Raw genomic sequence first — 22,214 nt, forward strand, 5'->3', positions numbered from 1 at the left:
CTCTCTTTGTCAATCTAAATGTAATATCTTCAAAAAGAGAATGACACAAGCCATGAAGGCTCATCCAACTTCTGATGGAGTATTCCAGAATGCTACAGATTAAATAGAGTTTAACGAGATAACCCCAGAAAAACTAGATTCTTTGTTGGCCTCACTCTAATAACCAATTTTATCTTGTCTTACTGATTAGGTTGGAACAAGTAGTACTAAAGGAAATAAATAGCTTAATAATATCGTACAGCATAAATTCTTTTGATGTAATTTCTATCAGCGAAATCATCAAATTGTGAAACACTTTTTCTAGGAAGTACCTTGGATACAATATTATTAATTTTTTTTTCCTCAAGAAATGTTCAAGTTTTTCCTTGCAAGAAAATATGGCTGAGAAGAACTATAGAGAAGTTTAGCTAAACAAAACCAGGGGTTGTTGGTTAGTTACAGAGAATGACCCTACCTACCCACTGTACTGGGCTGGGGAGTCTGAAATGTGAGAACACATGTTGATAGTCCCCCTAATCCCCAGTCCCCAAGGCAGGAACTCTGTGTCAGGCTTCATTGACTAGACCCCAAGACCTCATATGTCACTGCCCTAGAAAGTCATTCAATTCAACCTGGTATCAACATTTTTCAACACAAATCTCAAGGTTACTTGAACAAATCTTCAGATCCAAGATCAGGTACTAAATGACTTAACCTTATTTGTACATATACTAACCAGGCTGATGGGTTCAGAAATGGATAGTTTCCCCAGTTGAAGCTAACTAGATGCAGGCTTGGAACTTCTGCTGGACTCTTGAAAGGAATATAGACCTATCATCCCATTAGACACGAGCATGAGAGAATAGGTTATCTGAAGTTGCTATGGACATCCCAGTGACCACACAGAAAAATGTCCATTTAATAACGAAGTCTACACACCTACAGAGCCTTCCTCCTCAGTCTCACAGGTATTTAAGTCAATAAATAACCTTGTGCTTAAACCACTTGGGGTTTGGTTCTCCGTTACTTTCTAAAATCTTCCTTGTACCCACCACAACTTTAAGAAGGAAAGAGCTTAAGTAGACACAGGGAGTAGGTTAGGGAATTAATTCAAATAGGGTACCTTTTATTGAATTAAGAGGTAGATTATCAACTCAAAGTAGGCAAAAAAAAAAAAAAAAATACAGTACAAACATTTGAATCTCCACTATCCATGATGATAAATTTAACCAGTTATTGAAAGCCCAGCTGCAATATAGGACCATGAAACGTAGAGACACAAACCCATATAAATGTTTGCTTTTGTCCAATAATATTCAGAGGCCAAGAGATAGAATCAAATCCTTCACACAGCTGAATGGTTGCAGGACTGGAGTTTTGCAAGGTATAAAAGAATTAGAAGAAGACACAAGATCTATATTACCCAGTAAAGAAAAAGAAACTGGACAAGAACTGCTATATTGGTAGGCTGACAAGTTGAGATTTGAAAGTAATCCATTTAGAGTAAGAAGGTTCAGGGAACAGTGCTCAAATAGAAAATGCATGGAACTCTTATGTTGAGTAGTTCTAGAAGAATTTAATGAATCATACGCAAATGTGTACGCAAGGGCAGCATGTATGGGAAGCCACAGGAATAACACAACTCCCTGGACATAATGACAGCAGAGTATGTCTATCAGGCCTGAGTACTTACACTCCAGGCTATCTGAAGTGCAGGACTGAAGTAGTAGTTAAGAGAAACAAGAGAACACAAGTATGTGGTAAGGGCCTCCTGACAGCAACTCCCTCATGAAGAGTGCAGGAGGAGGAAGTTCCCAGACTTTAGCCTCCATGCCATCTACTAGTTTTTTGTTTTTATTTTTAAGATTTATTTGGGGGGTGGGGGAGAGGCATTTTTTAAATGTTTTATTTAAATTCAATTAGCCAACACATAGTATAACACCCAGTGCTCATCTCTTCATTTGCCCTCCTTAATGCCTGGCATCCAGTTATCCCATCCCCCACCACCACCTCCCCTCCTGCAACCCTTTGTTTCCCAGAGTCTGGATTCTCTCATGGTTTGCCTTCCTCTCTAATTGGGAAAGGACATTTTTTAAGAGATGGTGTTGAGACAGACACTAAAAATCCAAATGATTTACCACGACTGAGGAGTGAAAGAATAGTTTCTTTAATCATATAAATGAACATGGAAAGTCATCCATGGCAGCTATTTCTCATTGTTATGTCAAATGAAGAAAGAAGAGAGTTAATACTGATTTTCTAAGCAACTGCTATGCCAAAGCCTCTGCTTTCGAAGACATTAATATTGCTAAGGACACAAAACCAATACACACACAGGAAGATCACAAAGCAGTGGGTGATAAGGCCAATGAACACTATAGACATCTCATTTCCATCGCTTACCACAATTGCCATAATTCTGTTTACTGTCTTGAAAAGGCTCAAGGCCATAGACAGAGCTTCCTTTATCCCCAGAACAAAAACACGTATCATATAGTTAAGATGAGTAATTAGAGGATTTGCATCAGGGAAGATATCACTGTCACCAGGATGAAGCCTCAGCACGGAATCTGAGAGTTTCTGGAATCTGCCATCACCCTAACTATCATTACTGTCCTCCACTGGCTTAAGATAAAGTCAAACTGCTAAAATTCAGGTAATGCAAGGTTATCCCAAAAAAGCAGTAGATAAATAGGAATCAGAATCTCAAGTATCTATCTTTCCAGGCTTATCGCTCTGTGTGCTCTTATTGCGCTAAGTTACTTGTCATTTCCCCGAGCTCCTCATTGTATTAAGTCATTATATTCTCTCTGCGTCCTTTAACAGTAATATTTCCTTGCCTCCCCACTCTATCAACTAATTTTAAGACTCTAGCATCTTTCCTCAATTCCTCCCAAATCCATTCTCAACAGAATGCGCCACTCCTTCATTGAGTCTCCACTGGGTCCACCATTGTGCTTTTTCACTATTTCACTTATGAACTAGTGAGCCCTAAACTATTACAAGAAATAGTGTTGCTCATTTTTTAAATCTCCAGTGTTCAATGAAATACGTAAAAATACTTAATATATGCTGGCGAATGAACAAATGCAAAAAATTCCATGCTTTAAATCTATCTTCATGAACACAGTAAAAATGAGCTTTCCCTCTTATGGAAAACAGAATGTTGCCCCCACCTCCCAAAACAGTGATGTCTTCTGCCCAGAACCTATTATACATTACACTTCAAGGCAGATAAAGTTGACGTTTAAATTAAGGATACTGAGGCACCTGGGTGGCTCAGTTGGTTAAGCGTCTGCCTTTGGCTCAGGTCATGTCCCAGGCTCCTGGGATGGAGCCCTGCATCGAGCACCATGCTCAGTGGCAAGTCTGCTTCTCCCTCTGTCCTTCCCCTGCTCGTTCTTTCTCTCACTCTCTCAAATAAATAAATAAAATCTTTTTTAAAAAATTAAGGATATTAACTAGCTGACCTTAAATTAATCCCAAACCACCTGCATGTAATCACATAAGGAAGCAGAAAAGTGGAATCCAAAAAAAATATGTGCCCACCAAAAGCAGGAGCAGGGGGATGTTATTTTGCTGGCTCTGAAGATGGAAGAAGGAGGGCATTAGCCCAGGAATGCGGCAGCCTCTAAAAGTTGAACATGGCAAGGAGACAGATTGTCTCCCAGGGTCTTTAAAAGGCAACTTGTAACCTACAAAACTGTAAAATAGTAAATTTGTGTAAAATAGTAATTTGTCTTAACCTAGTAAGTTTGTGATGATTTATACCAGCCACACTTGAAAACTAACACACCCCCTTTATAATTCTTTTTGTGTTTGTTTAACCTCTTACACATCATTAACTTCTCACTACTTAGGTAGCTGCCACTTCTGAAGTATTGTACAGACCAAACAATGTACTCAGCATTTTAAACCATTATTTCACTTAATATCCAAAAGCACCCTCCTCAGAGCAAGGTTATTTCCATTTTTTTTATAAGAAAACAGAAGCTTAAGACAATTAAGTGACTTTCCCAAGCACACAGCTAATAAATTCCAGCATAATATCCACAAGCACAAAAATCTTCCTCACCTTTGTGTAATCCAGTGGCAACAGAGGCCTATAATCTTCTGGAATCCCAACATTCGCTCAACCCAAAAAGGATAAGTAGCCCAGTGTTTCTGTCAAAATGTTTTGTGGGCACCTTAGAAACTTGTGTTCTTCTGGGATCCTCCTAATTCCTCAAGAAGCAAAATTATTTTTGATCACGACTTTTAACTGTTAAAGCAAAACCCCTACTTGACCCTTCCCTTCTGGAAAGAGCAACCACGCCTTAGAGAGAGGCAAAACTTGAGAACATATTTTCGAGTTTCCATGCCTTCTACTTGCTTCCCCTGCTAGGATTTCAAGTAAACATCCTGATGGGCAAAATTGATTGAATCTGAAATCCACTGGGCCACATGCTCTGGAGGGGGAAAGAGAAAGAACTTCAGTTCTAAGAGAAGGTGTTCAGAGATAAAAATTTCTAAACTTTTTTAACCTTTGGATCTGAAATGTTTCATCTCCTAAACAAATGTGGACCAAACCTCATGGAAACAGGCTAATGAATGTCTTGTAAAGCTTTGAGTGGTCAGTTCCCAGCCAAAACCCTTGAAATGAACCAAGCCCTAATATATCCATGTTTTCATTCCTTACAACATTCTTAGTTATGTATTGTTTGGCTCAGCCTTTTCAATTTCTCAGATTTAACTCTTAATCTGTTCCAAATTAGAACATATCTAATTGCTTAGCATCATAAAGAGTTCCTGACAGTGGCCTATTGTCTTAGCAACCCACGCAGTGTTTTTATTCTCATTTCTTTACATTAGTGAGCTCATTCCTCCCTTACTGAGTGTTCTTTTCATACAGTTGATTTTATACATGTACTAATACATAAAGACTTTGGAAAGATAGTGTAGACAAATTTGTGATAGCTGAAAATTATTTGAGACAACTAGAACTCTTAGGACAAATGAGAGAAATAGTAGGATCTGCTGTCAGTTTCATAAATCAAGAAAAGAAAAAGGACCATAAATGTGTCCACTGAAGTCAACAAAATGGACTATACCAGAGATACGTGTTGTTCTTTTCCTCCCCATTACCCTGGAGCCAAAGTCATTGGAAACATCCCTTAAGTGACTCTACCTACACAACTGTTCTTACCTAGGCTTTAAAGAAAATACTAAGATTGTCCCTTTTTCCCTAAGTGGGCTTTTATTGCAGGACCTATTATACTTATATTCTTATCTGTTTACTGTCTTTCTCCTCCAACTCCTCAGCCCCTTGAGGTATGGGGCTTACTGCCTTTGTATCTTCTACGCTATTACATGGATGGATGACATTAATAATGGGTTTAGACATGCTTCTGTTCCTAAGTTCAAAATTAGACTGCACAGCTTCCAGCTTCTGTACTTGTTGTTACCCTGTTTACCTCCCAAAAAGTAAGATGTCTTTCTTCTTTATTTCCTTAGCAGGGAAGATCAGACTATAGTTTCCTTCCTAATGTCATAAAGTCCTCACTCTTAATGGCTCCTTGGGATCACAACCAAGTCCATTGAGCAAAATAATGTTTGTTTCTCAAGCTTTCTTGCATATTCTAGAACTTGTAATTTTCCATGACTTGAGTGTCAGGATTCAGTCTGTCTGCCTCCAATCTACAGATCTGTTTCTCAAGTTTGGTTTGTAAAAATTGCAAATGTCTATGCTTTCACTAACTCAATATCACTAAAGATAAACAATCTAATTTTTTTTCACCAAAGGAGTCAATGTGATCTCCAAAAAAGCTAAACTAAACAGGAGTTGCTTCAAATAGTATTTTAAATATATGTTGTTTGTACACATACCCATATACAGAGATGATAGATGATAGATATTATATAATGTTTTTAAAAATACAGGATATTGTGTACTCCGAATGCAGTGCCGATCTTGTAATTCAAAACTGCACAGGAAAATGTTATTCAAAATTCTAACCAGGCATATAAATGCTAATGGGAACATGAAGCTACAAGTCCATCTACATAGTTTGTTTATATTTCTAATGAAAATTTCTAAAATGCGGTATATCTTGCTGTAAGAAGCATAACAGTAATTAAGCTTTCTTTCCATCATTTATAACCTGAGAGTGCCCCAAGACCTCATTACATAACAAAGCCACATACCTAAAAATTACTGTGATGACACACTCCAGACCCCTTTTTCAAGAAAAGACCCAGACAGTTTAAGGGACCAGTCCAAGATTACACAAAAAGTAGGTGCCAGACCCTGGATTAAAACCTCCCTTCTGATTCCAGTTATGGGGCCCAAACATACTGATGATGTTAAAGACAGAGATTAATGTGTTAGGACTCCAAAGTGTGAGTTCTTCTCACATTATAAAAGTATTTATTTATGTCTGTGGTTATCTACTTCTATAATTGTTCTGGTAAATTTTGTTTTGATTAACCATTGTGCCATTTTCAAGGAAGAAGAAAGCTGGTATGAAAATTTTTCCCCTGAAATTTCTGCTTTATTATGATGCCAGACTTCTATTTCCCGGCCTAGCTCTTGACTAAAACACAGATGAAGGCATGGCATGAGAAATGGGTGCGAGACTCTGAACAAAGGAAGTTGTTAGCAGGAGATCAAGATGAATTCCTGTGAAATGAATGTAAATCGATCAGTATTGAGGAATTCAATCAGGCTATACAAGCTTCCTTCAGATTCTAAAACACAGTAGCCAGCAGGATCTACATGGAGATAGAAGGGAAAGGACCCTCCTCTCTTATGATCTGCATCAGGGGCAGTTACCCATTGCTCATCTGCTGCTACATTCTCAGGAAGTCTGAGTTTTATCCATCAGCTGCCTGGTCCAGCCTCATCCTCTTCCCTTACCCCTCCTTCTGTATTTACCAATGGGGCACAATTCCCAGGTCACATGATAGGAAGTAGAAGTGGGAAGACAGAGATCTCAAGGTTTCTTCCCTGAAACATTAAGTACTAGAAAGCACCAAAAACAATGTACTCCACGGCATTCCTAAAATGTGATGGAGGCTTCCTGACTGAGAATCACTGGTGGTATTCAGCAAAATAAGGTGGTTTGTGCCCACCCTACATCTCCCAAATCAGAATCTTTGAGGCAGTGAAACCAAGGGTTTATGTTTTTAATGAGCATCAGGAAACTTCTTACACACCCTGTCTTTTGTACAGGAATACAATGTTTGATGAGGGCTTTAAAAAAAGTTACTTACTGCTAGGGTGCCTGGGTGGCTCAGTTGGTTGAATATATGACTTTTGATTTCAGCTCTGGTCATGATCTCAGGGTCCTGAGATAGAACCCTGCATCAAGCCCCCTGCTGAGCAGGGGTTCTACTTCATTCTCTATCCTGCTCTTCCTCTGTTCCTCCCCTGGCTCACAGACATGCCCTCTCTCTCTCTCTCTCTTTCTAAAACAAAAAAATAAATCTTAAAAAAAATTATTACGTAAATGTGCATAGATCATAAGTGTCCGAACGCATTCAAGAAACCAGCATCCGAATACAGAAACAGAAAATGGGGTTTTACCCAAGAATTTTGTTATAAGTAGTCAGTACATGAAAACCAAAAGGGATTTTCAGGTAAGTATAGGATCATTTGGAAAAATCCAAGAAAACATGAGTGAAAATTTAAAATATAATCTATCTGAATAGAGCATATTAAAATTCTTACATACGAAATAAACATCCACATAGTGATTATTTTCTTATATAGCAATAATTACCAAAATAAAGATGTAAGAAAAATAATATAATAAAAGGTAAAACAAAAAGTCATTCCTGGTAATGACTAAGAACATAAGAGAACTAATAATAACAAATAAAAATATTATAGTCCTTTACAAGAAAATGACTTCACTTAGAAAAATAAGAGAAATCCTTACCAAACATAAATATGTTATGTTACATTCCTAAGATGGATAAAAAAATCTATTTTTAAAGTGACAATTCTGGCACTACTATAAATTAAACTAAATCTCCATGAAAATTACTGTAAAATTCATCTAGAAGACAAAGCACAATTTGAAACTATAAATTAAAAGAATTAAATCAGGCAGCCCCAATGGCGCAGCGGTTTAGCGCTGCCTGCAGCCTAGGGCGTGATCCTGGGGACCTGGGATGGAGTCCCACATCGGGCTCCCCACATGGATCCTGCTTCTCCCTCTGTCTGTGTCTCTGCCCAACCCCTCTCTGAATAAATAAATAAATCTTAAAAAAAAAAAAAAAAGAATTAAACTTACCCTACTAGATGAATAAAGCATATCAGAAAGCACATGAGTTAAACCAGTGAAGAACCAGCAAATCACATATAATAAATGAAACAATACATCTCTTAAAGACAGACCCTGCTATAGTGGTTTTCACACTTAAGCAATCATAAGCATCACGTGGCAAACTAGGAAACACTGAAGAGTCTGAGCCCTACCTCAGAACCTTTAAATCAAGTCTTCTTGGTCCCACTCTTATACTCGTGTATTGGCCAACCTCCTGGACAATGATAATAGCACAGACAATAGCCTAAATAGTTCATCATCTTGATGACTCCAATGCCAGACTAACTCCTACAAGGAAATGTATAAGGAGAATGAGATGATGCAGGAAAAGAGTCTTGGAACAGAGAGAGGATATGGATTAGCAACTACATGATGATAAACTACACTAACATAACATCATCTACAGGCCTAGACAACTCCAGGAGAGTGCTTGAATGTATATATCTATATAAACCCACAAGTTTTTGTCTGTTGCCTCTCTTTTTGACTCTATTCACTGAGTCATTAAAAGGACTTTATTTCCTTTCTATATCTAAACATGCATTCATGTTTTTTCTCAATTATATTGCCTTCTCATTTAGGGCAGTTTTATGATTCTACCAACTGCATTGGTAGAGCTTCCAGGACTTTTGATTATCATATCATCCAAGAGACTGGATTACTACCAGGAGCTAAGAAGCCTCTACAACAGTCCTTCCTTAGTCATAGTTGAAACTGCCGTTGGCTTTTTTCAAGAGTGTACAAGCCATGTTAAGCACAAGATTGCTTAACAGAAGCATAGAACAGAGTATGACTTCCACTTTATTATAGAGATGATTTAAACTGGCCTAGATCTGGGTTTCCCAGTGTTTCAAATTGGAATAATTATCTCTCTGGAAATCTTAAAATAATCATGTTATTGTGCCACATTGGGCTATCTGCTGAAATTTTAGATAAATAAAATAGATAAAATTAAATAAGCCCAAAAGAAAACATGAAGTATATGAAAATCATGAAGCCTCTTGAGAGTACATGTAGAACTTTTGCAATCATAAAAACATAAAAAGCATAAAAATGGAAGATATTTGCCAAAAAACAAGTGAAAGATTAGACCTCAATAAAATCTGAACAAAAACATTTTGAAAGATAGAAATAAACTAGATAAATTTTTGCTTAAAAAGACATTGTAAGATAAAATTTTATTGTCAATATAAAGTGCATGCTAAGCAATGAGAAAAATAACTTGGTAATATGTATTAAGAGACATAAAAATAATTACTACTTCCCCTTAAATTCACTGTCAGGAATCAAAGAGAAGGCAGTATATACAAAACATTGTTTTTAAGCAAGTAGTGTCCTATGGCCAGCTAGGGTTCCAAGAATTCAACATAGTCACAGCCATTAACAAGCTATGAAGCCATGGGGTGTAGGGTTGAGTTGAAAGGACAATGATGAAAAAGTAAGCGAAATCAGGAATCAAGGAAACAGTCTGACATAAATCCCCCAAAAGTTTATGACCTGCATAAACCAGCAGCCACCCACTCCTGGGGTGGTTCTACACTTGGAAGCAATGAGAGTTTGATCTGCCTACAGCATCACCACCAACACACTCTTTATCTGTTGTCAGAAGGATAACAAGGGGATGGGGAAAAATGGAAACGAAAATATGGAGCACCAGGTAGGTGCCAGCAGGGTCTCAGGCACAGGGGTCTCTAAAAGGGTACTACGGCTTGGCAGAGGATGGGTGGAGAGTGCCTGAAGACAGTGAGATGCTTAGAAGGGAAGGAAAGTTTAGGGGTGCCTGAGTGGCTAATTTGGTCAAGCATCTGGCTCTTGATTTTGGCTCAGGTCATGATCTCAGGGTCATAACATCAAGCCCTGTATCAGCCTCCATGCTGGGTGTGGATCTTGCTGAAGAATCTTTATCTACCCCCTACCCCTATTCCCTTCTCTCATGTGAGCATGTGTATATGCTCTCTTTCTCTCTCTCAAAAAAAGGGGGGCGGGAAATTTAAGGGTATTATCTCTGGTAGGTAGAACCACAGGGATTTTTTTTTTTTTGTCTTTCTACTCTTCAAAGTTTAAAAAATATTCAGCAATGTCCTTTTTTTTAATGATTAGAAAAATCAGTCATAAAATAAAAGGATATCCTTCCTTCCTATAAAGTTTGAAAATTTTGATTTCTCCCTGGTATTCCTTAGGAGAAAAGAATAATCTAAAATAATATTTGTTGGAGGTTAAGCATTTACACTGTGAAAGAGCAATAAATACAGAAGGGTTTTCTCTTTTTATCAATAGCCTGTGCTATTAAAAGTCCTCTGAGGATGCTAAACACCAGGCAATAAATACAATTTTTCTAAGTCCCATTCACACAAGTACTTTTTTGTTTGTATTTTCCAAGGATATTTGGGAAGGTGATAACAGAGTGGTAATGAAGCAATTGCATTTTTTTCCAAATAGGATTCTAAAACATCTTTCTACAGGAAATACAACCAAAAGGAGAAGACATTGAAGACAATTTGCTATAGAAAATGCAAGGAATGATCCATGTTATACCCTATAATTTTCAGGAGCAAATCGGTAAAAACTTTACTTCCTGGGCATCTGCGTGATACAGTCAGTTAACTAAGCATCTGACTCTTGGCTTCAGCTTAGGTCGTGGTCTCAAGAGTCCTGAGATTAAACTACAGGTGGGGCTCCACACTGAGCATGGAGTCTGCTTGGAATTCTCTCTCCCTCTCCCTTTGCTCCTCCCCAACTACCCTATGCACTCTCTCTCTCTCTCTCTCAGATAAAATAAATAAATCTTTAAAAAAAAACCTTTACTTTTTATTTATTTCTATTTTTTATTTTTTTTAAAGATTTTATTTATTTATTCATGAGAGACACACACAGAGAGAGAGAGAGAGAGAGAGAGGCAGTACACCGGCAGAGGGAGAAGCAGGCTCCATGCAGGGAACCTGATGTGGGACTTGATCCCGGGCCTCCAGGATCACAACCTGGACTGAATGTGGTGCTAAACCGCTGAGCCACCTGGGCTGCCTCTCCTTTACTTTTTTATATATATAATTGGATAATTGTAAAGATTGGTAATCCTGTCAATTTAATAGAGTGAAGAAATTTGAGAGAATTGAAATTGTGCACCCGGTTTTTTTCCAACTATAATGTATTGAAACTAGAAATTGATAACAGGAAGAAAACCTTAAAATTTGCAAATTAAAGTGGGGTAAAACTCCCAAACTCATTTTATAAGACAAGCATTTGACACCAAAGCACAGAAGGAGACTAAAAGAAAAGCAAACTACAGGCCAATTCCCCTGATGAATATAGATACAAAAATTTTTGATAGAATATTAAGAAACCAAATTTAACTGCACATTAGAAGAATCATACAGTATAATCGAGTGGACTTCATCCATGGGAGCAAGGATGGTTCAATAATATGCAGATTAACAAATATGATACATTACATTAATTAGAATGAAAGATAAAAATCCTATGATCATTTCAATAGGTAGAAAAAAAAAGCACTTGACACAATTCTACATGCATTCATGATACAAACTCCCCACAAATTAGGTATGGAAAGAACATACCTCAGTACAATAAAGACCATATACAACAAACCCACAGCTAACATTATACTTAAAGCTGAAAGGCTGAACACTTTTCCTCTGAGATCAGGAACAGAAGGATACCCACTCCCATCAGTACTATTCAACATTGCACTGAAAGTCCTAGCCATAGCAGTCAGTCAAAGATAGATAGATAGATAGATAGATAGATAGATAGATAGATAGATAGATAGATGATAGATAGATAGATAATGGAATCAGATTTGGAAATGAAGAAGTAATATTGTCTTTTTTTGGAGATGACATGATTTTATATATAGGAAATCCTAAAGACTTCACTAAAAATCTTTAAGATTTATCAACAAGTTCAGTATGGTTAAGGGATGCAAAATAAACATGCAAAAATTAGTAGTTTCTATACACTAACAATAAATTATCTAAAAATGAAATGATGAAAAAATGCCATTTGCAATAGCATCAAAAACAATAAAATAATTAAAAATAAGTGTAATAAGTAGGTGAAAGACCTCTGCCTTGAAAACTACAAGATACTGATGAAAGAAATTGAAGACACAAAGAAATGGAAAAATAGTCCATGTTTATGGGTAAGAAGTGTTAATTTGTTAAAATGTCCACACTACCCAAAGCCATCTCTAGATTCAATGCAATGCCAATCAAGATTCAAATAACGTTTTTCAGGAAAAATATAAAAATAATCCTCAATAATGTCTGAAACCACAAAAGACCCCAAGTAGCCAAAGCAATCTTGAGAAAGAGGAACAAAGCCAGACGTATCATACTTTTTTATTTTAAACTATATTATAGTTGTAGTAATCAAAACAAGGTGGTAATGGCATAAAAACAGACATACAGGCCAACAAAACAGAATCAAGAGCACAGAAGCAAACCCATGCATAAGCAGTCAACAACTATTTGAAAAGGTAGCCAAGAATACTCAGAGGGGAAACAATAGCCTTATCAATAAATGGTGTTGGTAGAATTTATATTTGCTTGCAAAAGAATTAAACTACACACCCATCTTACACCACTCAGAAAAAATAACTCAAAATAAATAAAAGACCTAAATATAAGTGCAGAAGCCATAAAACTCCTAGGAAAAAAACACAGGAAGAAGCTCCTTGATGTGGGTCATGTCAGCAATTTCCTGGCTATGACATCAAAAACACAGGCAACCAAATAAAAAATAAACTAGCGTCTCCATCAAAGTATAAAAGCTGCTGCACAGCAAAAGAAATAATCAATAAAATGAAAAAGCAACCTATAAAATGGGAGAAATTACTTACAAGCCAGACAGCTGATAAAGGGTTACTACCCAATACATACAACTCAAGAGCAAAAAATGAAATAAACCAATTTAAAAACGGGGAAAGGACCTGAATATGCATTAAGAAAATATTCAAATAACCAAAAGGTACACAAAAAGGTGCTCAACGTCACTAAGCATTGGGGAAATGCAAATCAAAACTACAATGAGGTATCACCTCACCCGTGTTAGAATGGCTATTATCAAAAACACAAAACATAGCAAGTGCTGGCAAGGATATCGAGCAAAGAGAAGCCTTTTTACACTGCTGGCGGGAACGTAAATTGGTGTAGTCCATGCAGCCACTATGGAAAATAATATGACTGCTCCTCAAAACAGTGAAACTAGAACTGCTATGTAAACTAGCAAGTCCACTGCTAGGCATATAACCAAAGAAAAATAATTCACTATCTGGAAGAAACATCTGCACCCTCTTGTTCGTTGCACCATTATTTATATTAACCCAGACATAAAAACAACCTAGGTGTTCATCAACATTAAGAGTAGATTAAGAAAAATGCGATTTACAGTGGTGAGTGTAGTTAGCAGTCCTGTAATATATATATTTGAATGTTGCTAAGAGTAGATATTTAAAGGTCCAATCACAAGATACAAGATTTGTAGCTATATGAGGTGATGGATGTTAACCGATTGCGATAATCCTCTTGCAGTATCAAATCACTACATCGTAGACCTTAAATATACACGATATGTTAATATATCTCAGTACAACTGAGAGAAAAAAGTTACCAATGGCCAGTGGTTTATCCAATCACGCCTCTGTAATGAAGCTTCTGTAAAAACCCAGAAGGAAGGAGGTAGGAGGAGAGTATCCTAGTTGTGAAGGGGCAGAGAGAGAGTGATAGGCCCAGAGAGGGGGCATGAGAACAACTCTTCCATCTGATCAGCTCCTAAATTATATCCTTTTATAATAAACTGGGAATGTAGTTCACTGGTTTCCTAGAGCTGTGGAGCTGCCCTAGCAAATCAATCAGACATGAAGAGGGAATCTTGGGGGAGACTCTGTTTCTAGGCCATTCCTCAGAAGTAGAAATGGCAATTTGTATCCACTTGGCATCTGAAGTGGAGGCAGTCTTGTGGCACGGAGCCCCTCATCTGACGGTAGCTCTAAGTACATAGTATCCGAATTGAGTCAGACTTGTAGGACGCCCACCTAGCATTGAGGAATTGCTTAGAGAGGGAAAACGATCACACATTTGATGACCAGAGTACAGAAGTGTTAAGACAATTTTGTGTATTGCGAAGGAAAGTGATGTTACTTTTTTTTTTCTTTCAGCCTCTTTTGAGATTGGAGTGTACACCAACCTAAAATAAAAAGTGTTCATTGTTTTTTTTTTAATTTATTTTTTATTGGTGTTCAACTTACTAACATACAGAATAACCCCCAGTGCCCGTCACCCATTCACTCCCACCCCCCGCCCTCCTCCCCTTCCACCACCCCTAGTTCGTTTCCCAGAGTTAGCAGTCTTTACGTTCTGTCTCATCTTTCTGATATTTCCCACACATTTCTTCTCCCTTCCCTTATATTCCCTTTCACTATTATTTATATTCCCCACATGAATGAGAACATATAATGTTTGTCCTTCTCCGACTGGCTTACTTCACTCAGCATAATACCCTCCAGTTCCATCCACGTTGAAGCAAATGGTGGGTATTTGTCATTTCTAATAGCTGAGTAATATTCCATTGTATACATAAACCACATCTTCTTTATCCATTCATCTTTCGTTGGACACCGAGGCTCCTTCCACAGTTTGGCTATCGTGGCCATTGCTGCTATAAACATCGGGGTGCAGGTGTCCCGGCGTTTCATTGCATTTGTATCTTTGGGGTAAATCCCCAACAGTGCAATTGCTGGGTCGTAGGGCAGGTCTATTTTTAACTGTTTGAGGAACCTCCACACAGTTTTCCAGAGTGGCTGCACCAGTTCACATTCCCACCAACAGTGTATGAGGGTTCCCTTTTCTCCGCATCCCCTCCAACATTTGTTGTTTCCTGCCTTGTTAATTTTCCCCATTCTCACTGGTGTGAGGTGGTATCTCATTGTGGTTTTGATTTGTATTTCCCTGATGGCAAGTGATGCAGAGCATTTTCTCATATGCGTGTTGGCCATGTCTATGTCTTACTCTGTGAGATTTCTCTTCATGTCTTTTGCCCATTTCATGATTGGATTGTTTGTTTCTTTGGTGTTGAGTTTGATAGGTTCTTTATAGATCTTGGAAACTAGCCCTTTATCTGATACGTCATTTGCAAATATCTTCTCCCATTCTGTAGGTTGTCTTTGAGTTTTGTTGACTGTATCCTTTGCTGTGCAAAAGCTTCTTATCTTGATGAAGTCCCAATAGTTCATTTTTGCTTTTGTTTCTTTTGCCTTCGTGGATGTATCTTGCAAGAAGTTACTATGGCCGAGTTCAAAAAGGGTGTTGCCTGTGTTCTTCTCTAGGATTTTGATGGAATCTTGTCTCACATTTAGATCTTTCATCCATTTTGAGTTTATCTTTGTGTCTGGTGAAAGAGAGTGGTCTAGTTTCATTCTTCTGCATGTGGATGTCCAATTTTCCCAGCACCATTTATTGAAGAGACTGTCTTTCTTCCAATGGATACTCTTTCCTCCTTTATCGAATATTAGTTGCCCATAAAGTTCAGGGTCCACTTCTGGATTCTCTATTCTGTTCCACTGATCTATATGTCTGTTTTTGTGCCAGTACCACACGTCTTGATGACCACAGCTTTGTAGTACAACCTGAAATCTGGCATTGTGATGCCCCCAGATATGGTTTTCTTTTTTAAAATTCCCCTGGCTATTCGGGGTCTTTTCTGATTCCACACAAATCTTAAAATAATTTGTTCTAACTCTCTGAAGAAAGTCCATGGTATTTTGATAGGGATTGCATTAAACGTGTATATCGCCCTGGGTAACATTGACATTTTCACAATATTAATTCTGCCAATCCATGAGCATGGAATATTTTTCCATCTCTTTGTGTCTTCCTCAATTTCTTTCAGAAGTGTTCTCTAGTTTTGAGGGTATAGATCCTTTAGATCTTTGGTTAGGTTTATTCCTAGGTATCTTATGCTTTTGGGTGCAATTGTAAATGGGATTGACTCCTTAATTTCTCTTTCTTCAGTCTCATTGTTAGTGTATAGAAATGCCACTGACTTCTGGGCATTGATTTTGTATCCTGCCACGCTACCGAATTGCTGTATGAGTTCTAGCAATCTTGGGGTGGAGACTTTTGGGTTTTCTATGTAGAGTATCATGTCATCGGCGAAGAGGGAGAGTTTGACTTCTTCTTTGCCAATTTGAATGCCTTTAATGTCTTTTTGTTGTCTGATTGCTGAGGCTAGGACTTCCAGTACTATGTTGAACAGCAGTGGTGAGAGTGGACATCCCTGTCTTGTTCCTGATCTTAGGGGAAAGGCTCCCAGTGCTTCCCCATTGAGAATGATATTTGCTGTGGGCTTTTCATAGATGGCTTTTAAGATGTCGAGGAATGTTCCCTCTATCCCTACACTCTGAAGAGTTTTGATCAGGAATGGATGCTGTATTTTGTCAAATGCTTTCTCTGCATCCAATGAGAGGATCATATGGTTCTTGGTTTTTCTCTTGCTGATATGATGAATCACATTGATTGTTTTACGGGTGTTGAACCAGCCTTGTGTCCCAGGGATAAATCCTACTTGGTCATGGTGAATAATTTTTTTAATGTACTGTTGGATCCTATTGGCCAGTATCTTGTTGAGAATTTTTGCATCCATGTTCATCAGGGATATTGGTCTGTAATTCTCCTTTTTGGTGGGGTCTTTGTCTGGTTTTGGAATTAAGGTGATGCTGGCCTCATAGAACGAATTTGGAAGTACTCCATCTCTTTCTATCTTTCCAAACAGCTTTAGGAGAATAGGTATGGTTTCTTCTTTAAACGTTTGATAAAATTCCCCTGGGAAGCCATCTGGCCCTGGACTCTTGTGTCTTGGGAGGTTTTTGATGACTGCTTCAATTTCCTCCCTGGTTATTGACCTGTTCAGGTTTTCTATTTCTTCCTGTTCCAGTTTTGGTAGTTTGTGGCTTTCCAGGAATGCGTCCATTTCTTCTAGATTGCCTAATTTATTGGCGTATAGCTGTTCATAATATGTTTTTAAAATCGTTTGTATTTCCTTGGTGTTGGTAGTGATCTCTCCTTTCTCATTCATGACTTTATTAATTTGGGTCTTCTCTCTCTTCTTTTTAATAAGGCTGGCTAATGGTTTATCTATCTTGTTAATTCTTTCAAAGAACCAACTCCTGGTTTTGTTGATCTGTTCCACAGTTCTTCTGGTCTCGATTTCGTTGAGTTCTGCTCGAATCTTTATTAACTCCCTTCTTCTCTTGGGTGTAGGATCTATTTGCTGTTTTTCCTCTAGCTCCTTTATGTGTAAGGTTAGCTTCTGTATTTGAGTTCTTTCCAGTTTTTGAATGGATGCTTGTATTGCGATGTATTTCCCCCTTAGGACTGCTTTTGCAGCATCCCAAAGATTTTGAACGGTTGTATCTTCATTCTCATTAGTTTCCATGAATCTTTTTAATTCTTCCTTAATTTCCTGGTTGACCCTTTTATCTTTTAGCAGGATGGTCCTTAACCTCCACGTGTTTGAGGTCCTTCCAAACTTCTTGTTGTGATTTAGTTCTAATTTCAAGGCATTATGGTCTGAGAATATGCAGGGGACAATCACAATCTTTTGGTATCGGTTCAGACCCAATTTGTGACCCAATATGTGGTCTATTCTGGAGAAAGTTCCATGTGCGCTTGAGAAGAATGTGTATTCAGTTGAGTTGGATGTAAAGTTCTGTAGATATCTGTGAAATCCATCTGGTCCAGTGTATCATTTAAAGCTCTCGTTTCTTTGGAGATGTTGTGCTTAGAAGACCTATCGAGTATAGAAAGAGCTAGATTGAAGTCACCAAGTATAAGTGTATTATTATCTAAGTATTTCTTCACTTTGGTTAATAATTGATTGATATATTTGGCAGCTCCCACATTCGGGGCATATATATTGAGGATTGTTAAGTCCTCTTGTTGAATAGATCCTTGAAGTATGATATAGTGTCCCTCTTCATCTCTCACTACAGTCTTTGGGGTAAATTTTAGTTTATCTGATATAAGGATGGCTACCCCTGCTTTCTTTTGAGGACCATTTGAATGGTAAATGGTTCTCCAACCTTTTATTTTCAGGCTGTAGGTGTCCTTCTGTCTAAAATGAGTCTCTTGTAGACAGCAAATAGATGGGTCCTGCTTTTTTATCCAGTCTGAAACCCTGCGCCTTTTGATGGGGTCATTAAGCCCGTTCACATTCAGAGTTACTATTGAGAGATATGAGTTTAGTGTCATCATGATATCTATTCAGTCCTTGTTTTTGTGGATTGTTCCACTGAACTTCTTCTTAAAGGGGAATTTTAAGAGTCCCCCTTAAAATTTCTTGCAAAGCTGGTTTGGAGGTCACATATTCTTTTAGTTGCTGCCTGTCTTGGAAGCTCTTTATCTCTCCTTCCATTTTGAATGAGAGCCTTGCTGGATAAAGTATTCTTGGTTGCATGTTCTTCTCATTTAGGACCCTGAATATATCCTGCCAGCCCTTTCTGGCCTGCCAGGTCTCTGTGGAGAGGTCTGCTGTTACCCTAATACTCATCCCCATAAAAGTCAGGGATTTCTTGTCTCTTGCTGCTTTAAGGATCTTCTCTTTCTTTATCTTTGGAATTTGCAAGCTTCACTATTAAATGTCGAGGTGTTGAACGGTTTTTATTGATTTTAGGGGGGGATCTCTCTATTTCCTGGATCTGAATGCCTGTTTCCCTTCCCAGATTCGGAAAGTTTTCAGCTAGAATTTGTTCAAATACATATTCTGGCCCTCTGTCCCTTTCGGCGTCCTCGGGAACCCCAATTAAACGTAGGTTTTTCTTTCTCAGGCTGTCGTTTATTTCCCTTATCTATCTTCATGGTCTTTTAATTGTTTGTCTCTTTTTTCCTCAGTTTCCCTCTTTGCTATCAACTTGTCTTCTATGTCACTCACTCGTTCTTCCACCTCGTTAACCCTCGTCGTTAGGACTTCTAGTTTGGATTGCATCTCATTCAATTGATTTTTAATTTCTGCCTGATTAGCTCTAAATTCTGCAGTCATGAAGTCTCTTGAGTCCTTTATACTTTTTTCTAGAGCCACCAGTAGGTGTATAATAGTGCTTCTGAATTGGCTTTCTGACATTGAATTGTAATCCATATTTTGTAACTCTGTGGGAGAGAGGACTGTTTCTGATTCTTTCTTTTGAGGTGAGGTTTTCTTTCTAGTCATTTTGCTCAGTGCAGAGTGGCCAAAAGCAAGTTGTATTGGGAAAAAGAGAAAAAGAGAGGAGAGAAAGAAGGAAAGAAAAGAGAAAGAGAAAAAAAGGGAAGAAAAAAAACGGAAAAAAAAGAAGAAAAAGAAAGAAAAAGAAAGGAGAAAAAAAGGGGGTGGGGGAAGGAAACAAATCAAAAAGCAAAACAAAACAAAACAAAACAAACAAACCAAAAAAAGAACCACGGGGCAGTATCTTCTGATTCTGTGTACTTTAAGTCCCTTGGCTTCTCCTGGAAGTTGTCAGTCTAGCTGGTCTTCTGGGGGAGGGGCCTGCTGTGCTGGTTTTCAGGTGTTAGCACTTGGGGGAGCTGCTGTGCCCCTGCCTTTCAGGGCTCAGTGGGGGTTGTTTACCCCGTGAGGCCCCAGGAGGAACAGCCCTAGTGGCGGGGCCAGCTCTGGAGCCCTGGAGTCAGCCCCCGCAGTAACTCCGGAGGTCTCCGTCTGCAGGGCCTGGAGGCTCCGGGCGGGGCCGCTGATGTGCTCAGCTGCGGCAGGAGCGTCCTTGCTGTCCTGGGCCCTCCCGGCCTCTGCCTGTCCCGGGGGAGGCGGGATCCTGGGCTGTGTCCCGGCGCCCTGTGCTCCGGAGCCTGCGCTGGTGGATTCGCGCTCCGGCCCCGCAGCCCCCTCCGCGGAGCCGCCGCCCGAGCCCCCCCGAGCTGCTCCTGGAACCGCGCAGCCCCCTCCGCACGGAGCCTCTTCCTCTGCCCAAGCCCCTCCGAGCTGCTCCGGGTCCCGCCGTGCGCGCTGCAGCCCTTAGGGAGCTCGGCGCACTCTCCCGGGGCGCAGGTGTCTGTTACTGTCTCAGGGAACCCGAGGGCATCCCCGCCCTCCTAGGTCCTGCTCCACCCCCCTGCGAGCCCCTTTCCCCCGGGAAGGTCGGTGCAGCTCCTGCTTCTCCGGGACGGGGCTCTCCTGTCCCGGGGACACTCGCCCCGGCCTCAGCCCTGCTCCTCGCGGGCCCCTCCCCCTTGGAGGCCTTTGTTTCTTTACTTCTTTTTCCCCGTCTTCCTACCTTGATAGAAGCGCGAACTCTTCTCACTGTTGCATTCCAGCTGGTCTCTCTTTAATTCTCTGGCCGAATTCATAGATTTTCAGGATGATTGGAAGGTTTTCTAGGTAATTTGGTGGAAACAGGTGATTTGGAGACCCTACTCTTCCGCCATCTTGCTCCCCCCCCCCCCCCCCCACCCGTGTTCATTGTTTTTATCCAAAGATCTTGCCTTTTTTTTTTTTGGTTTTTTTTTGTTTTGTTTTTTTTGCTTCTACTGAGCTGGAGTAAATTAAGCTCTTCCTTATATAAAGAAAAGTAAGCTGAATAAATCAAAGATAAAATTGAAAGCAATGATATGAAAGAAAAAAAATCAACAAGATCTTGTAAGATTGATGGATTAAAATATCATTTCACGAGAACTAGGTTTCTCTTTCTTCTTTGATTACCCTAAATATCTTGTAAATAACATTTTTTTCCAATCATGTTTAGAACATTTTCTTTTAGATTCATAACCTGAAATGTTCGCTGGCCTTTTAAATTACAAATAAATCCGAACAAAGAAAGGCAACATGGGATAAACTAAAATCCATTGTATTTAAGGATTACTCATTTATATGATATAAGCCTTCTACATACATACCTGGTAGTGATGCAGGAATTTTTTTCTCATCAGCCATCCCTCACATGCCTGAGTTGTGTCTAAGGGAAAAAGTATCTGGGAGAAGAGGGAAAAAAAATGAATTTGCTGTAACTTAAGTTCTAAGATGTGGCAGCCTTAGCACAGAATGACTGGGCCCCTAAAATGTGTCCAGCACTACAGGCTGTAGGAGACAATGGAAAATAAGCCGGATACAGCTACTGCCAAAGGGGAGAGAACCAATGAAACTATTATAATGTAGGTGGCCAGTGAACTGAGGAGCAAAATGCAATGTCCTGAGGGAGCTCTGCCCAAGCAGAGCCAGAATAGGGGTTGTCTAAATGGCACCTGTTAATAGGATGAGCATAGATAAGATGGAGGACTAGTGTTCTAGGCCAAGGAAATGAGAGCCGATGGCGGCTTGCTGAGGAATGGGTTTCACACTGACATGAGTGTGAAACGTATTTATGGTTCTTATGGGAATGGCAAAACCAAAGGGGGGCAAAGTAAGCCAAAGCCAGTAGCCATGAAAGGCCTTGTAGGACATCAAGAAGTTTGATTTTATCTCAAGGGCAATGAACATCAGAGAAAGAGCTTAAGGAGGGAGGGCTGACATAGAGGTGGGTTTAATGGTAACAAAAGTAGTAAGAACTGCCACTGACTGCTTCCAGGGATACTCAGTAAACATCACCACCTTTTACCTGTGCTACAACCTCAGGATAATATTATTCCGACTTGCCAGATAAGGAAAAATGAATCTTGTAGAAATAGTTGGCCAAGCTAGACTGTTGGCCAAGCTAGAGAGAGTTCACACAGCTAGAATGTGACAGGGCCACACCTCGAACCCAAATCTGTCTGACCCCTGGGGAGATCAGAGGAAGAGTGAGGTCATTATTAGGTTGAACCACGTGAAAGTGCTGAAAACAATCTCACACAGTTGATTCCATCTTACAAAACCCCCACACCCTCTGAAATTAAATTGTAATTCCAAAAATTAAGCTCCCAGATGCACATACCTAAAGAACAGAGATGT

The 22,214-nt window shown here is 39.2% G+C and overlaps 1 long non-coding RNA gene across 1 annotated transcript in view; it reads right to left on the bottom strand.

Moving 5' to 3' along the window:
• Positions 1–4,617, bottom strand: part of LOC119870030 — a 76,799-nt gene extending 72,182 nt beyond the window's left edge. The window contains exon 1 of the long non-coding RNA XR_005354997.1: positions 4,055–4,617. This is a non-coding gene — a long non-coding RNA (uncharacterized LOC119870030). The remainder of the gene's footprint in view (positions 1–4,054) is intronic.
• Between the last annotated feature and the right edge of the window lie 17,597 nt (positions 4,618–22,214).

The sequence above is a fragment of the Canis lupus genome, chromosome 2, assembly GCF_011100685.1.
Source record: "Canis lupus familiaris isolate Mischka breed German Shepherd chromosome 2, alternate assembly UU_Cfam_GSD_1.0, whole genome shotgun sequence".
In the NCBI taxonomy this organism is placed as follows: Eukaryota; Metazoa; Chordata; class Mammalia; order Carnivora; family Canidae; genus Canis; species Canis lupus.